At 46.0% G+C, this 18,888-nt stretch overlaps 1 long non-coding RNA gene across 1 annotated transcript in view; it reads right to left on the bottom strand.

Annotated features, from left to right (window-relative positions):
* Positions 1 to 18,279, bottom strand: part of LOC106031380 (uncharacterized) — a 144,913-nt gene extending 126,634 nt beyond the window's left edge. The window contains exons 1-3 of the long non-coding RNA XR_010825436.1: positions 16,238 to 18,279; positions 9,637 to 9,711; positions 1,470 to 6,939 (exon numbers count right to left, since the gene is read on the bottom strand). This is a non-coding gene — a long non-coding RNA (uncharacterized lncRNA). The remainder of the gene's footprint in view (positions 1 to 1,469; positions 6,940 to 9,636; positions 9,712 to 16,237) is intronic.
* Between the last annotated feature and the right edge of the window lie 609 nt (positions 18,280 to 18,888).

Raw genomic sequence — 18,888 nt, forward strand, 5'->3', positions numbered from 1 at the left:
AAGGGTATTCCCCCTGCCAGCTGTCAGAGACTTGAAGGCACCTGGTACAACCTTCATCGATAAAGGCTCAGATCCGTATCATTAGGAGACAGCTCCACAGGTCTGAGGTCTAATTTATGATTTTCAGATTGCCAGCTGTGACATAATTCACTGGGCAGCAAGACTGAGGTCAATATACGTTTAAGTAAAAAGGTTTTTCGTAAGCCTGTGGGGTCAATCAGGAAAAGCTGTCATTATTGCATGGGAGGGAAGCCGGGGAGAACGGATGGGCTGGCAGGGGGAGAAGTGACCAAGCAGTCAATTCCCGTTAAGTAACCGAGGCTGTTTTATTGCTAAATAGCAGTCTAGCAACAAAGCGCATCCTGGAGCATCTGAGCCAAAGGATCCACTCCCTTGGAAAGAAATACTCTACCAAGTCTCCTGTCCCTTCTTCCCTGTTACCCTCTAAGCAGCTTCTTCCCAGACACACAGAGGGAAGACACACAATTCAGATAACTACTAAAGCACCTGGACAGAGCTCACTTCAAGCAATTTAAGGTCCCTGTGCATGAGAAAAGCATGATGCAGGCCCTGCCCATCTCCTGCATCACAGATTCAGCAGCCTGTCCAACTTGAAAGGTAAGGCCTCCCAGACACTGAAGTTCCAAGTTTTACTCACACCTACCTTGCAGCCACGGTGATGTCATTTATTGTAAGACAAAATGCTTCTGCTTAGTAACAACCTACATATTCATACTTAAGCTGCGAAATTCCTTGTGGACTGTTCTGGGGAAAAAATCATGGCATCTAGACGAACTGACACAGACTAGTTTATGTCCACTCCTTGAAGGAGAACGCTCTCTGGTGAAGACAGGCTTAGTTAAGTGTTCCCTGGCCAAGTCTGAAACCTGCAATGCACATTACTGACCCAAGCCAGGCTTATATATGAGAAGAAAACTGGTCTTTGTGGTCAGTCCTCACTTCCTTAGAAAACTGTAGCACTAGCAGTGCATGCTCAAGTTGCCAAGATGAGATCTGGATCATTAAAGCCACACTGAGGAGACTGAACTGGAGTCCCTGTTCGTGTCTGCACCACTCCAAAGCAACACAACCATTTGTTTAACCTGAAAAACATCAACAGGAATCAGGCATGGGGTACAGAAGGAAAAGTGCCCCGTTGGAGCACAGAGGGTGGGAAAGGCTGCCAAGGTTGAGTAGGTAGTTTCAATAGCTTTTACTATTTGGACAGAAATGCAAAATGGCGAGAAGAGTTGAAACGCAATGCCAATCCAGCCCAAAGTATTAACGGGGTGACTACAAACAGATAAAGTAAGTATAGAAATTCATCTTCTTGCAGACTGTCTATGGTTAGACCTGGTAGCTGGAATCGTTCAGCAGGCTCTTGGTAAGATCTTAGCTGGCTGCCTGCACAAAAAAAGCCTGGGAAGCTGCTCTCCAGTCAAACTAGCTTGGAAAGCAGAGTTACTCACCAAGATTGTACCCGTGCTGTTCCAGAGAGCATGGATGCGGCCATGCAGTCCAGCTTGGTTTGGCACAAGAAGGTGGCTGCACAAACAGTGGTCAGAATGAGGTCCAAAGACAAGACCATTGCTCCCACAAGTGAAGATGGCACGACACAAAAGAGACAGGCCACCACAGGCAACTAACTGAGGCAGGGCATAACAAGTACAAGTTTGCTTTCTAGGTCCAGGCCATAACTGCTGACAGGGCTGGTATGTCCTAAGAAGTCACTAAAGACGAAGGCCAGGTTTCACCCACGAGCAGAAATCTGTATGACGACTTTTCAGTTCTAATGCAAGACCTCACTCTGACTCACCACATGAGCTGGTTACTGTTCACACTCAGCTTCAAATTTACTTTCCCTTCAGTTTGCTGGAGGGAAAGTATGTTGGCATTCATTTCTTCTCCTTCTTTGGCTGCTCGAATCCATGTCTTTACAGTACAGAACTGGCGTTTTTCTCCATACTTGGAGGGTTCTCTGCTGTGCGTAGGACTTGGGGATGCTGAGAGTACCTTCCAGAAAACCCCTGGCTGCCCACATTCTCAGAGGCTTCTGCAGCTGCTTCCTGAGACTCTGAGGTTTCTGTTCCAGGTAGCTGGGTCATTTCTGTTTCAAAAAAACAGCCTGAAAGCAACACTTTTATAAAACCATTAGGCATATTAAAGAAAAATATGATAGCGCATCCATTTCAGACAAGCTCTCTTGAGAAACAGGTATGAGTTGTTGGTTCAGGCCTCTGCTTTGAATAACTGAAATGTAAAGGAGCACACGGGGGTTTAGAAGCATTTGATTTCAGCGTGGGACTCGGGAACTCAGCTCTTGCACAGCCATGACTGAAGATTAGGTACACCCACTATCTCTGGGCTGAGCACTTTCATTACATAGCATTTAGGATGGACTTTTGAGAACCTCAGCTGCAAGGTGCACACAAGATTCAAGTATTTTCCTCATTATTATTGCAGAGGCCGTAAATGGCAAAAGCAGCTCATGTTTTCTCCTGGTTTCTAACTTGCGGGAAAGCTCGTTATCAGCAGGGCATCCTTGAAACAGCAACCAAGAGCATTAACTTTTAATATTTAATGTATTCCTCAGGCTCTGGGAGAGCAATGTGAGAAATATCCCGTAAAAATCTATTAGTGTTAATAAAATACCACCCAACAGGTTGTCCATTATCAGCAATTAAAGTTTTCAAAGCAGGTCAGATAACTCCCTGGAATGATTTGTGTGGCCTTTACATCCGTTCTTTTCCTTCTTCCATTTTTTTTTTCTTTATTAAACTTTCTCAACTCTTTTTTCCTCCCTCCCACAGCACAGTCTGAGCCCTAACCAGTGAATTATAGCACTAATGAGGTGTTTATACTCTCTGCCCATCAATCACAGATGTGTGTGAGTGAAAGCGCCAGCCGATAGTCGGGAAGTGCTGCAGCCTTTGCTGCAGCCAAAAGAATATTAGACTGTAGCTAGATAAATCCCCTGCTCTTTTCCTTTGTTGCTCATGGCCACAGCGCAAGAGCAAATACACTCCATCTGATTTTCTACCCCCTGAAAAAGTGAGGACATCCCTGTAGTTCACATCTATAACCTTCTCCCATCCCATTTGCCTCACTTTACCCCTTACCCAGAGCAATGCATCCCTACAAAGTGACAGCCCTAACAACTAAAGGAGCAGCTAAGTTATGGTGCAGTGAAATAAGGCAATAGCTACCCCCAGTTCCTGTGACACAACAGAGCTTACTGTTGGCACCCCTCTCCTACCTCAGTGCTTTTCTCATCTTTTCATTGTTGATGTCTGGCTACGAGTCCCCAGAACAAAAATCTGCTAACGTGCTGGTGGCAGCACCCTGAAAGATGAACACCCAAACCATAATTACAAATCAGTTAATTTAAGATTTATGTTTTTTAATTATTGTTTTTAAGCACACTTGGATGTTTAATAGTGAGGCTTTGGCTTTCTCCCTGGCTCTCTCATCTTACAGAAAATTAACAAATCTAAATGAATGAATACCCATGTTTGCAGAGAACTCAAATAACTTTACACCTACACAAATGAAGTAATGAAATGAGGTCTCTGTGGTCTCAGTTTAGCATAACCTAGCAGAGAGTGGGCCAAACCCGGATGGGGTGTTCACGAAGAACTCAAGGTGTGTTTACTGCGGCCTTAGAGGTCCCAGAAGAAGACAAAGAGCTTCTGGCTGGTGCTCCCAGCAGCCTGGCACAGGAGTAGGAAGTCTCCGACATGATCTTTAAGAAAGGGAGTTGTGAGCAGAGACGGAGTTAAAGGGATGCTGCCACGGCTGCAGAACTAAAATCAGTTCCTCTAAAGCAGCTGCTTCTGCCCTGGTTTGAGAGCAGGATCCTCACAAACCTGAGCCCCCCGTGCTGCCCAGAAGGGGAGCCAGGAGGCAGACGGCTGGGTGCCACTACGCTACTGGAGCCCAGAGCTGGGTGTGCAGTGCTGCACTTCTCCCAAGGAGTGCAGTGCTCCTTCTCCCAAGGAGCTGTGGCTTTAACCTCACCTCGGCTCCTACGAGGGTGGAGCAAGCAGTTTTTCCTCATCCTGTTGAACGATTAGTAGGTAGGGCTTGTCTATTATTCCTAAAGAAAATTATATTTTCACTCGGACATGGTTGTTTTCTATGGTGCTTTTTGGAGCAGTATCCCCCCCACCCGTGTAATTTACAAAAATAGCTATCAATCATCCCATTTCCCCCCTTCCCACCATATTTCTCTCTTCCTCTTCTCCCAGGATCCTGTTCCTCCTCTTCTGGTGCATGCTCCATTCCTGTAAATAAAGTTCTCCCCATCTCCTGTACCTTTGGGTGCAGCCCCACACTTAAAGGCAATCCCCAGGGTGCTGCTTCTCTCCCCTTGCTCCACAGCTGCTCACCCATCGCTGCATCATCCTTTGGGGACGTTTCACTTCATTTGCAACAGGAGGGTTCTTGTCTTTCCCCAGGTTCACGGCTAGGGTAGAGGGTTTTAACTCTTTTCAATCTGTACCCTCCCAGCATTTTGTAAGGAAGTCACAGGTCCTTGTGCAGCCAATTCACACCTACGGACAGAAACCACGCTCTCCTTAGCTACTTTTTACAAACCCCTTCCCCATTATCCAGGCCAGGATCATGTTGAAAAACCTGATGACTTATCCCAACGGGAATAAAAGCCTTACTGCTGGGCCAGACCCCCCAGGAACCTGCTGCAGACTCCGGAGGGGCATCGCCTGCGCACCCTGAGATGGCTCACCTGGCCCCATGGACACGCACATCGATAAGCAACATCGACAACATCACCCAGGGGCCAAACTGCTTTCAGCACTCACACAAATGCATCTGAAAGTAGCTTGGGTGCCTCCCCTCCCGCTGTGTGTGCTGTATGGGCACCTGGCTTTCTGAATTGGTAGGGAGGCGGATGAGAAGGGTAGGGAGGGAGACAGGCAGACACCGGGTCTGTGGTGAGCAGCGGGGAGCGGGGGCTTGGCAGCTCGTCATAGCAGAGCAGGAAGTCTTAATACTTGGAGCCAGTTGAGTAACCTCACTGACGACCTTCCATCGTAGGCGCCAGTGCTCTCACACAGGGGGAAAAAGCAGGAGGAGAGAGAGAAACAGAAGCTGAGAGAACGTGGTGCAAACAGCACAGCACACAGCCAGAAGGGACGCCACGCTCCCCAGATGATATCTGCACGTATGGGAATTGTTGGGGGGGGGAGGAGGGGGGCAGCAGATCCCCTTCCCTGGTGCACCTGGTCATAGATGTGATTTCTGCTCTTAAGGGTTAAGTTTATATTCATGCACCAAAACAAGTGGTTGCATTTTCTCAAGAACTTGGCGTGTTGGGAAAATGTGGCTTTGAGCGTCCCAGGGGCTATATGCAAATCACGGGGTAGGTGTGTCGTGCGGTCTCAGCCCTGAATCATTCAGACTGGTGACACGACCAGAGCACGCTACAGCTCCCTGACTCACATGCCCAGGATTCCTTCCTACGGAAACCAGAGCGTGGGAGGGGAGCAAACAGAAATGGTGCGCAGCCACATCTCGCAGCTGGGAAGAGAGGAGACAGTCTTCAACGCAAGAGTTGGGAAACGCCGAATATCCCACAGTTTAGCTAAGCCCCAGGGAGCTACTGGGTGAGAAGTTCCCCTAAGAACTCAAGTTCTTATAAATCTTGTCTTCTTCTGACATCACAGGCAACAATAGGACAGAGGGAACAGGGGTGTCCTACTTTACCAAGTCCACGAATGAGGCAATCTCTTTGGTTACATTTCACATATTTTTCCGTTGCTGGAATTGAGTACTCAAAATATAATTTGTCACCAAAATATTTTAAATACCTTTTCTCTCCCACTTTGTCTGGTGTAATGAAGGAGTTTAACAGAGCTTAGCAAATCATTTCCTTCCATCACAGAAACGAAGCCACCTCTAAGGAGGAATATCTGCTTAACGACACAACAGCTTCTACAGTGGAAGAATACATACAGGTGCAAATGCCCACGTATGTTTTGAGACAATGTGTGCAAGCACGTGCAAGAGAGCCCCCAAACTCCTCTGGTGAATCCTCCTGCCCACAGCTCCCCACCCTACCTGCTTGCCAGAGCACTCTACCTTGCAGCAGGGTCAGCAGAGAAGAACGTGCCGCCATGCACACGACGGAGCCTGGGAAAGAGGGGGGAGAGTGTGGGCAGCACTGTGGTTTATGGGTAAGAATTCCATGTTTAGGACAATACTAGAAGTCAGCTGAAAATCATTAAGTTTGGTCACTTGAGTGCTTTTGAAATCCATGCCCCAGACATGAGTCTGAGGCAGCCCTGCTGCAGGGTGACTCATGCGGTGAGCATGCGAGCATCATACATGCAGAAGGACCCACACAACAGAAGCAGCTGTGTAGGGTGTAAAACAACAAAAAAATTCTAATTAAGGTCACCCTTAAATATGTCACAGCTGACACTGGCACTGCTACACTGCACATCAATTTTCCTTGCACTGTAGCCAGGATGGCAAAACATGCACTCTCCAAAGTCAACACAGGCAGTTTGGACAATGCCCAAGAACCCATATGTTGGGCTTACTCCAGCAAGGCTAGGCAGAAATGGCCAGCTCACAGCCAAAAGCTGTATTGCCACAACTCTGGATAAGCATGGAGCCAGGCTGGGCAAGCTGGAGTGAAAGGCGTCGATTCTATGCCACCAATACAAATTCTGTGAGCAGTGCTGAATTTCTCCTGCCTGTAGAATTAGGCTGTATATGGAAATGAGAGCCAGCATGGGAGCAGGGACAAGAGAACGAGGGGGAAGTCACACCCCATAATTTTAAGCCTCGAAAAGGTAGGGATTCAGTCCAAGCTAATTGTTTAAGTTCACTTTATATTTAACGGAGAAAGAAACTCATTGCCAGAATAGAATTTCTCTCATCTTGAATTGGATACGTGTTCCTCCCCACCTTTCTCTGTTAAAAAGAAAGGAAACAGAAAATTAGTTCAGTCTGAATACTTTAATACTGAAATCAGGTGAGATGAATCCTACCCTACATGTCCTATCCAGGTGAGAGTGACACAGCCAGGAAGAGAATGCAGGAGGGCAGCTTCATTTCCTCATGCCCTGACACACCGTCTCCTCTTTCTGCCACCTTTACTGATGGTGATCATCACCCAGCGCCTCGAGAAATCAAACCAGCTCCTGACACCGGGATGACTGGGTAAGCGGCAAAGTCTGACTTGCAGGAATAAAGGCAGGAATTTTGGGAGCACGGGGGTGAGAGGCAGTTGGTTATTTCAAACAGCTCATACCAATTGCATGAGCTGGGGACAATTTCTCTTTAAACTGCCTACTTGACATATTTCTAAGCTAGATGAATTATCGGGCCCTGGCAATTCTCCCAGGGCACTGGAGCTTTCTTCCCAGCTTCCTCTCACTAATGGGCACAAGAGCTTGAGCCCCTGAACCCTTTCTCTCCTCCACCTTCCTTTGCTCTCTGCACCCCCAGCACACACTCAGACCCGCGCTGAGCACGGCTCAGCCTTTCTGTGATGGAAAACGAAGGCAGCTGCCAACACGCAGGGCTGCCGTCAATTCCTGAGTGCAAAGGAGGTGCAATTCACCTCCTCTGTGCCAGGTTACACCAACTCTGCTATCCGTGACATCCCTGGCCTCGCTCAACAGCTCCAAGCAAACTGCACAGACTTGCACTGATACAATTAGTCTGCCTCAGCCCCGGAAGAGGAGAACCCATGAAAATCTGCACTGAATCCTGCCTTGTCCAAAGTTCACAGCTTCCTTCTTTTCCTCCTTTCTTAATTTTTATTTCTGCAATTATTTCTCCCCCTTCCATTTTTTCCCTCTTCCCCCATTAAGAGGGGAAAAACACAAGAAAGAAAACACAGGCAGCCAAAAGCTCATTAACATACTTGACCTTTTGGAAGAAAATTAATTCCAAATTCGCACATACCGGCTGTGTTGCTTGGTTTTGTCAAAACAGTGGCATCATTAGGGAGGAGAAGAGATGGCTCAAGGGGACGGGGTGTCTGCCACCTCAGTGGAACTTGCACCGAGTTACTGAGTGCTGGCACAAATAAAGCAATGACATGGGCCATTCTGTCAGCTTTTCACATGAAATTAATCTTCGTTTCGTTGGCTGTGTAAATTTTTATCACCACGGAGTGGGGGGTGATGAATATACCAAAGCATCCTGACAGCTATGGCCTGAAAACTCGAGATTGTCTCTGCATCTTAACCGCAGTGGTGCTGGAACAATTCTCTGCCCCTGATGTTCTCCCTGCGCGTGTGCACGCGTGCGTGCCTGTGCGCGCGGGTGTGTGGTGCTGCCTGGACGTGTGAGCACTCCGCTGACACTCTCTTTCAACTCGAATGTGCTGTGGCCTGGTAAATGCTTAGGGTTTGGATTTCCTGGCTTGAGGGCAATGGCAAACAAATTACTGCTTCTCTTTCACTCTCTGAGTCCCAATCCAAAAGCCGGTTTTGATCCCGGCGTGCTTTGCTGGGGTTGGCAGGATTTCCTAACTGATGATCAAAAAGAGCAGCTCTGCCTTCTCCTGTGGCTCTGGAGCTTGTTGGTGCTGCTGCTTTTACAGCGTGTGTCATGTTGCAGGCCAGGTAGAGACGTGACATTGTTTGCTGCTAGCAAGGATGTGAGAATAACACCCACCTCCGCGGCACTGCGTGCACGCTGCCTCCTCCCCAGCCAGCTCCGAACTAACACTCGTGCATCCACAGAGGCACCGCCACAAACACGCTCGCAGCCTCAGCCCTCCTAGCTGCACACCCACCCCAACACACAGGATAAGCATAAAACCACCCTCAGTGTACACTCGGATGCACATACACAAACGCGGCGCCACGTGAACCTGCAGACGTCCTCCGGATTACAGCGCACGCTGCGCTCCATGCTTTATCCGAGACAGACGGCAGACTTAAACCTTCAGGTCTCTACAGAGCAGCAATACAAATTTCATGAAGGGGCTCATCTCTCGAGCAGTCTGATTGATAATGGCCAGGAACAAAATCAGGAGGGTTGGCTGAGATGAGTGACCAGGCCTGTGGCCACGATCAGTCAGGCTGCGCTAGGCGTCACTTGCTAGTCAAGGGCATCAGCTGCTCTTTTTCAGAGCAAATGAGAGCTAGGCCAACCAAAGTCATCCCCCAACATCCCAGCTGTCAGTCAGAGGCAATATGCTAACTAGGAACTGTGCTGCTGACACTTTTAGCTTCACCTGCAAAGTCAGGATTTGGCCCCTGGGTGTAAAGCACGCGTCCCTTCCTGAACCAACCAATGCTCACTCTGTCCTAAAACGTGCATGCACATAGTCTGGACAAACCTGCGGCTGCTGGGCGATAATAAAAGCACATCCAGACATGCATAACCACAGCCTGCAACACACACCCTGAACATCCACGCAGAACTGGCTGAGTGGAAGGATGCACACACCAAATAAGAAACCCATCTTGAAATGCATATGGACGTTCTCAGACGTGTGCACACATGAACATACAGATACACGTTCCCATTCTTGTATATTTGAAGAATCCCCACACATTATCATTACTAAGGTCTTAAAAGCAAACGTATGGGGAAACACTTAAAAGAGGTCAACCACTATTTGTAGTTAAGATGTTATCAATCTTATACCATTCCAATGAATGCGGCACTTGAGCAAATCATTGGAACCAGAGCTGAGCCTCCCTTACGCTGCGCCACAGGTAGCTAAAAAAAAAGTTGTATATAAATACACATCCACACACATTCATGTCTGAAAGCTTTCAGAGGTCACTGTTCCCTGAACCCCTGGTTAACCACCAATATTCCATGTACTCTTACACACTGGTGGCCACTTCAAAGCCACTTCAGCCTGCTGTGCGCACCTTATACGTGGCGACAGCATTCCTGTGCTTTACATGCTTGTGGTGCAGACGAAAGCCTTAAACCTTGAGCTTCTTCAGCAGCACTGAAGAGTCCCAGGGGAAGCTCATCGCCCAAGCAGGCTGACTCATGGCCAAAGAAAAAGAATCAGGAATAGCTGGCTAAGAGGAGTGGCCTGGTCTCCAGCCACTATCCTGATCCCCATCTGAAAAATGAGAAAGAATCCCCCTCAGAAACACCAAAACCTAACCCCTGCTCCAGACTTCCTCCCAGCTTGAAGCCAAACTGAATGTGACAGTCACAAAGGCACATCACTAATGTCCACCTTGCAGGTGCTCTCAGTTTACCAGTTAGTGCTGCATGAAATCATCATCAGAAACAGAACAGAACATGATGTTGGGTGAATTTTTAGCCTAACAAGTTAGCCACCACAGCTTTGTCTTATCCAGATTGGGGTAAACACCCAGCATTTGCAGAATTTGACCTCTGACTGCAAAAATGTGAAAAAGCTTTAAAAAAGTCAGTTTCCTTGGATTTTTTTGTTAAAATGAAATTTTGCAGTTGTTTATTTCATCTTCCCACTCACCTGAGTGCTTCTGTTCAGCATTCCTCTCTGCATGAAGCTGAAAAATGTCAACAGGGATTCTCCTAACTGGGGTCTGAAAAGAAGCTAAAAAAATACCCCTTTCCCTTCAGTGGATGCCTTACAGGATAATAGATAGGTAGGAGTCTCTGCAGAGTCTGAAGTTCTTCCCCGCATTAAGTACTGCAAGGTTTTAAACCTGTGATTTGTAGGTGATGTGGATGAATCAAACTGAGCCACCTCTCGGTGCACAGCTATTTCCTGCACTGGAGGCTGTGTCAGTGCAGAAACACTGGTACTGTAAGAACACTGCGAGCCCATCGGTTGTCCTAGTGCTGTTCAGCAGAGCCAGTGATCATGGATGTCCCTCCCATATTCCTTCTGAAAAATGGGACTTGGACGGAGCCTTGTGGCCAGTGCAGATACCGGCCACCACAAGGACAGGACTGGAAGAGGAGATTTCAAATGGCTGATTCCCTCCAAACAAGAGGAAGGTAAAATGTTTAGTGGATCATCAAGGCCAGAAAGAAGAGCATGGAAGGTCATGATCATGCCGTTATGGAATAGATCTTGTAGGTCATCTTATCCACCCTCTTCTCCCCTAGCTAGATCAAGAACTGTGATCTCCTGAAGAGGGTCATGGAACTCTTTGAGGTCTCAGATCCATTAGATTTTAGCACAGACTGCTAAGAAGCTAAGCACACTGTTTGGCTTTCATATTTACTATTCTGTTATCAGTCCAATTCCAGCCAAGAGCACATGGATACTCAGCTGACAGGCACCTGGCAGCAACGAAAGCTAACAGCATCTTGTACTGTAACAGGAGCACAGCCAGTAGGTCAAGGGAAATGACTATTCCTCTGTAAATATCTCTGTATCCAGCTGTGGGTCCACAAATAGAAGGAAGACGCTGATGAGCAGACAGCCACCAAGATGGTGAGGGGGCTGGAGCATCGGCTCTATAAAGAGAAGTTGAGGGGAGTGAGTTTGTCCAAGCTGCAGAAGACTTAGGGGACTCCTAATAAGAGTCTTCTGATACCTACGATGTTATTGAGAAGACAGATGCAGGCTCTTTGCTTGTGTGTGTGGCAGGGAAGCAAAAGACATAAATTAATATCATAATGAAAGTCATAAATTGAAGGAGTGAAGGTTTTACCTGGATATAAGGACAGAAAATCGCATTATCAAAACTCTAACCCAGGAGGTTTTTTAAACATCTGACAAAGCTCTGAGCCTGTTTGGATGAGGAGGTTGGACTAAATCTTAAGAGGTCCCTTCAGACCTGATTTATTCATCCCTCCCTCCGAATTCTGCAGCTTCTTTGCAAGGCGCATAAATGTGCTTGCATCCTCGCATGCATGATTGCGAGAGAGAGGGAGCGTGTGTACTGGTGGCATTAACGTGCACAGCAGCACATGCTGGTGGTTGGGGTTTCCATGAGTGTGATTGTGTGCACAGATAAGAGAATTTCTGCCTGTATTTATACACGAATACAACAAAGTATTTGTGCATGTGTAAGCAAGTGTGTCTGTGTACTTTAACATCACTGAAATTGCTGCATGAGGGAATGTGTGTATGTGCACGCACGTGAGCTCAGGAGAGTGAGAGCATGTTTCTGGCTGCACGGAGTTTACAGAAAAGATCTCTGTGGAAAGCTGCACTAACAGAGCATCCTTCTCCCTCTTGCCAGACCGTTGTGGCTTACTGAAGTAATGTAGTTTCTGAGGAGGGAAGTTTTATATCTTGAGACAAACCACATACCTCCAGGGCGTGCATCCAGCCTGGGAGAGAGCAGAAGTGAGACAAGAGAACAGCCCAAGTCTCTCGGAGGTGTCACTGTGTGCACTCTGAATGCAATGACTCGATCCCATCGGAGGCGATGGGGTGAGAAGAGCAAGCGAGCTTCCTTGGGAGGACTTCAGAAATAGAAACAGGACAATCCAAACACGCATCCACTTGAAATCAAACCTCATGCATGTTACCAGTGTCAGGGATGCTCTAGTACGATTGCAGTTGGAAAAGTTGTTAAAAACCATGCTTAAAGAGAAACGTGAGGTGTGGTATTAAAGCGTGGTGTCAGAATACATGTGTAAAATGATGTGTGGCATCAAGTGCTCTCAGCCTAAATATTCACCAAAGGAGGTGCTGGTTAATCTCTAATGCTTTAATAACCCTCTTGCCAGCCTGGGTAGGAGCAGAGAAGCAGCACTCCCAAATTCCAGAGAGATGAATCACTGGGTAACCTGGGGGACCCTGGTCAGGCTGAGGTGAAGGAGAATTGAAACAGACCGCCGAGGAGCAGAAAGGCACACTGCGGGAGGAGGGAGAAGCACAGGGGATCGCAGCGCGTTCAACAGCACACATCCTGCCGCAGCCTGCGACACACGGTAATGTGAGAGGGAAAAACCCCTTCCAAAACCTTCAGCTCCAGCCACCCCGTTTGTCAGAGGAATTTGAATTTCAGCTCTGATTTGACTAAGGCGGCCCCTGACCGAGGAAGGTTACCAGGCAGCCCCGGGAGCTCTTCTGAACTTCTGGGTTGTTGCAGTTCATCCACTGGGTTACGAGCAGCAAGCTATGTACACAAGCCAGGGAGCTGTCTATCGAGCTCATTTCATCTGATAGGACGTGTGAGGGGAGACTCGTAAGTAGGTGACCAGAATAAATGATTTACCAGGGCACTAAAAGATCAAGGCAGTTGTTTCTAAAGGGGCTCAGAACATCTAAAGCCAAAAGCGCTATGGTGCTTTTAGGTGTACCCTCAGGCTGTCAACCTTGCTCCAGCTTCTTGGAATAAATAATTCGAACTGTTCCCCATTAGCCAAGTAGTAGAAAACCTGTTACAAAAATTGCTTGCACACTCTCCCAAGGAAATAGGCATGTGATAAATATCTGCCTCTTAAGTACCCACAGCCGATAAAGTAGGATAAAATTTCAGACTCATATTTAAAATAAGATCCCGTTTTGCAGCTCCAGTAGTACAAGAAGAAGAAAAAAGCTTCTGAAAATGCCTTTTCAAAGTCAACTCACTCTCACTCCACGTTTCATTGTAACTCAACAGCAGATGGTCCTTCTTGATACCCCCTTCAATTCATGGCTGTTTCTTTGGGTAATACAGCTGTAACACCAAAACCACCAAGCTTCCCTTAAAGGACATGAACCTCTGGGCTTATGGGAGCATAACTGGGGCCATGCCACCACATTAAGATCAGTATGGACTGTTCCACCCTCAATCACTGTGAACAGTTTCTGACTGTAGGAAGTCCCAGCAAGTCAGTTACATGGTGCTCCTGAGCAGGTTGCGAGCAATGGGAACAAACTCAGTAGGTCAGGATTTTAAATAGCACTTCTAAATTTTAAGCCATATGTTGCTGGAGTGAAAATGGCTGCTTCGTTCGCTGAAAGGCGGTGTCTCACTCATAAACCTCTATGTGGCCAGTCACTAGAGGGGGCCAGAAAGCCACCTTGTAACAAGAGGGGCTGTAAAATCAATGGCGTGGACAAGGACTTGACTTCTACTCCCCAAGTAGTCCCCCTGAGATGAGTACGGCAGGCTCCTGAGCCTTTGCTTACAACAGATGCCATTTACTCCATGTGTAATTCCATGTAGATGAATGGACGTCTTCAAGGAGGCGAGTACTGGCCCCATGAGTAAATGTGACACAGTTCGGCCTTTAAATAGCACTACCCTTTTGACGACCTTCCACAATGACAAAATTAAGTCTAGAAAGAGCTGCGGGGTAAAATCAAACTGAATTTGTCAACATCTGTCAGAAAGAACATGGTATGTAGTCAACCTAGATGGAAACTTGTCTCCAAACCAGAAAAAGTTGGAGGTCACGAAGGAAACACAAGAAAAACTGAGGCCAAGTGAAGTCCACGGTGACATGGGAAGCACGCTTTGTAGGGCCTCTCGCTGCTCCCTTAGGGTTCAAGAAATGTATTTTTTTGGTTTCACAGCAGCACTGAAAATATTCTGCCTGACAAAGGGTCTTCCCACAGCAAGTACAAACACTGAGAATGTGGCAACTCAAAGATCTGACAGGCCACGAACACAAAAGAAGAAAAAGACCAACCTGAGACCCACAAACCCACCGACTCTCCAGATACCGGCACACCGGAGGAAGGAGCAATGCTCTGCCTGCATTAAAGTCCATGAGGGCTTTGGCCAGCAACCTTTATGTTCCTCACCCTTTGGTCCACACAGACAAGGGAGGCTCCTGGAGAACTTCTATGACCCCTGCAAAAGGTGACCAAGAAATGCAAGTGTCCTGTGAGGGGCTCCTTGGACAACTTTTAGGAATCCACAAATAGAAAAACTGCTTAAAGATAGCTCTGAAATCCCTGCTGTAAAGATGTATATCCTGTGCTAGGAAAGAAGAGGCTCTTCGCTCTGCTGCTGGACAGCCCTTCAGTTTAGCCATTTATTTGCATAATACCCATCGTACAAAGCTCTGCCAGAAAAAGTTCTGATTAAAGTTATGAAAAGCTGTCAGTGATGAAAAAGGTAAGATTTGCTTTTCAACTCTTTTCTCTTAAACTGTCATTAAAAATGATTCATGATAAAGACAAAGTCTAAGCAACTACATGGTTAGAACTGAGACCCTCCATAAATTAAGGCTTTTCTTTCTGTTCTTACCCTGTTGTGCTGGATCAGGTTACCAGAACAGAATAACTGTATGAATCCAGAGACGGCCAAGTCTGACGACCGAAACTCAACTGCTACTTGTTTGAAAGGTAAGTGATATCTCAAGAAACACATGTTGATTGCGTGGCTTAAAACAATGGATCCTTGTAGAAAATAATAAACCCCTAGTTAAAAAAAAAGTTACATTGTAAAATGACATTGACCATAAGCAGCAGACTCAGGGCACTGACACCACACGCCGCAATACTTCTTTAGGGCTGCTCAGGGAGGGAAATGAGAAAAGAAGAGCTGAGCATTGCAAGCATTCACTGGGTATTGAAAGAGGATGAACAGAGAATGCTTTTCCTCCTCGTTTCTTTCCCAAAGAGAAAAATAATGAAAATAGAAATTGGGAAAGTGTGGAGGAGTAAAAGAGCAGGGGGAGATGGAAAGAGAGATGAAAAGTCTATAGCTTACATGACTATTTTTTTTTTTGAAAAAAAAAGAAAAAAAGAAGAGAACCCAGAAAATCTGGGGCTTGAATAGAAACTTAAGATTTGGGAAGTAAAATCTTTGAAGTCATAAATATGACTTCAGTAAGAAACAACAAATAATAAAAATAATATAATGTTCTATTATGACAACTGCATCACAGACATACACTAATTAAAATGCCAACTGCATATCCACAGCCACTAAACATTTTTGGATGACTTTAAATAGTTTGGCAAAACGTATTTTGCCAAAAAGAAAGATGTGTCTTGTTTTCAGCTTAACGAACATTATGCCCCAGCAAGACTAAAACTCTAGCTCCTATGAGGCCTTTCAAGGAGGCAAGAGGCAAGAAGAGTTGAGACAGTTCAGCTAAAATAAGACATCTGCTTCTCTTGCCCATTGTACAACTAAATTCAAACCTTAGGTGCAGGAAGTTCAGAGTCATTTGTTTCAAGTATCCACAGGTGTGGTTTTTCCTACCTGAACTGGAAAAGGAAACAACAAATAAATGCAGAAGACATTTTTGCTTAACATCTCTACAAAGAAGTCACGTGTTTTTCCAGAAAATCTTTTTGCATAAATCACAGCCACATTTCTGTAAAAGTGGGTGAAGTCTAGATCCACATCCTAATTTCACAGACTCCACACAATATCCAGTCGTGTACCTGTCCAGCAGTTAATGGATTTTTCTCCTCTTACGGTACATCCAGATCTGGCCCTCAGGTTCTCATCCCCCTGAGGCCGGTACACACGCCTTGCTTGCTGCGTGCACGGGGCTAACAGTGCTCCTGGTCTGTCTGCATTAGCCACCACTACTGAATCCCTGTTGCCATAGATACTGCTACAGTAACATTATAGTTTCCACAAAGATGCTTCAGCAATTTACTCTGGTGATTAAACTGCAGCCATTTATTGCACAGAATAAATAACAGGGCAATGGTGAATTATGGGGCTACGACTCCATCGATGGGTCCCGGTGACATCATAAACCACAAGAACCAAGCTCGAGTCATCAGAACTCCCGAGATGGAATTATAAGCTCCATCATTCAAATTGTGCTTTTTAAAGATATTTGATATAATATATGGAGCCAACAAAATGAAAGAGAGAGAGGCAGAGACAGACCGTCAGGCTCTCAGGCCAACCACGTACTCTCCTGGCCACCACGAGTCTGAAGCCAAGATTGGTAACAGCTGCAGCTGCCACCGCGGCCGGGAGCGACAGACTGCCAGGCACTCGGCACAGCCAGGTACGCGGCCGTGGGTTGGCAGAGCTACTCGAGATCGATGCTGCCTGTGGGACCGCATGGCTTAGCACACGGGGCTCTGAACCCTGCAGCCCATCGGTCCCAATCTGGATGCTACAGAGTATAAAGAGAAGAATGAGCACGGATGAAGTATAGGCTTCATTTTCTTTGCTAGTTCCTTTTTGTTCCGTTAAACGGAGCGGAGTCACCTTTCTCCTAAGGTCTGATGAACTCCAGAGTGAGTGGGCTCAGGTTTTAAGGAGTCAGAGCAATCTCACATCTAACCGTTGAAGTAGTGTAACGATGTTTGTCTTGTGGCTCTGCCTCCCGGTGGTATCAATGAAGCACCTTTTTTAGAACAGGCCAAGACTATTTGCTGGCCAAGAATTTTCTTTTCTCTTAGGAGGGTATGGGGCCACGTTCTGAGCCTATTGTAAACTCCTGACATTGATTTAAATGAGCCAAGGCTCTGGCTCCAAGCCTACTGTGCTAGGATAGCATATACCTGCAGCTGATGACTGTGGAGGTTGAAAAACATTGATTGCTTCGTACGTTCTGGCCCATTAGATGTTATTTAAAATACTGAAGTATCAGAGAACAGAACAATCTATAAGATTAGTGATAGCAGATGGATCTGCTCACTCATAAAAGTTGTTTGTTTGATTTCAGTGCTTACCAAAAGTTGTCTTTAGCAGCTAGCCAATGTGAAGATTTTTTTCCCTGTTATTTTGAGAGCTTGGTGCAGCCAGCTACTCGTTTCTTGATGCATTCAGTAACATGAAAGACGTAAAATAGTCATTGCCAGTTCACTTTCCTGCTTGAACAGGTCTTCAGATTACAAAAAGTCCCTGGTGGGAAATCACAATAGAAATGCCAAAGCAGTACCGATCTGGGACGAATGAAACAGGGGGCTCTACCTACCTTTTTCTCCCTCTCATCACCATTTCTCAGACAGAACTTTAGGATCAGGGAACTTAGTCTCACTCTAGCAATTCCTCTTTAAATATATACTTAAGGGTAGTATTTTAAAAATCACTCATCATTGACCTAAAATGTGATGCTATTTGAGGTCAATGTTATATTTTCCATTGGGGACAGCTTGACCAATGTTGAGTACTTTCAAAATTTCCACCCATACACACACATATATATAGAGAGAAGGGAAGAATGTAGAATGATACATGCATCTTAATGTACCATACTAGACATGGAGACAAAACCACATTTTTAATAGCTTTCCATATTGATTTCAGAACTATTTATCATGTGCCTGCAATAGCATACATTTGCAGACTTTAAAAACTAAAGCTAAGCTTCAATATATTGGGCTTGATCCTAATCTCACTGTAAAATGACAACGTCTCTGACAAAAATAATTAGCCCACCGTAAATGTGATCAGAAACAGGTAATTTTGTCTCACTGTGTTCCTCTTTTTCACCTTCTTTAGGATGGGAAGTTGTGTGCAGATACAGTTCAGAAGTGCCCAGACCTTTTGCAAGTTGGCTGGAATGACTCCTTGGAGCTGCAATTGCCTATACCCTCTCTTCTCTACAAGGGACCCCACCTGTTTCCAACACTGCAGCTTATTTTTTCTTGGTATTTCTTAGACATTGGCAAATTACAACAGGGGCTTTTTTAGCATGTTGATATCCTGATCTGTTTTTTTTTTGAACTCCAGTTTCTGTGGCTGTTGTTGCAGAAAACAAAAGGGTGGGTGGTAAAAAAACAACTCCTACAAAAACCACCACCAACAAAAAACCAGAGCACTTCACCCTGCATCCCCCCAAATAGTACCTGTTTTGCAGTGTGTAAAGATGTTAATGAAATGCCACATATTTCACCAGTTTTAACACAAATGCCCCCAAAACCTGAACGGAATAGCAACTTTCCCTCTGCTGCTTAGACTGCTTAAGACAGGTGGGCAAAGAAACCAAAATAGTATCATGATACCACAACAGGAACTGTGAACACCAAAAGGTAACACCTGAAAAAAATGACTTCGCTTGAAAACACTTGTGTTACTCAGCTAGTAACCAATCACTGTGTTCCATAGATATTCCAATTATCAA

The sequence above is a fragment of the Anser cygnoides genome, chromosome 17 (genome assembly GCF_040182565.1).
Source record: "Anser cygnoides isolate HZ-2024a breed goose chromosome 17, Taihu_goose_T2T_genome, whole genome shotgun sequence".
Taxonomy (NCBI): Eukaryota; Metazoa; Chordata; class Aves; order Anseriformes; family Anatidae; genus Anser; species Anser cygnoides.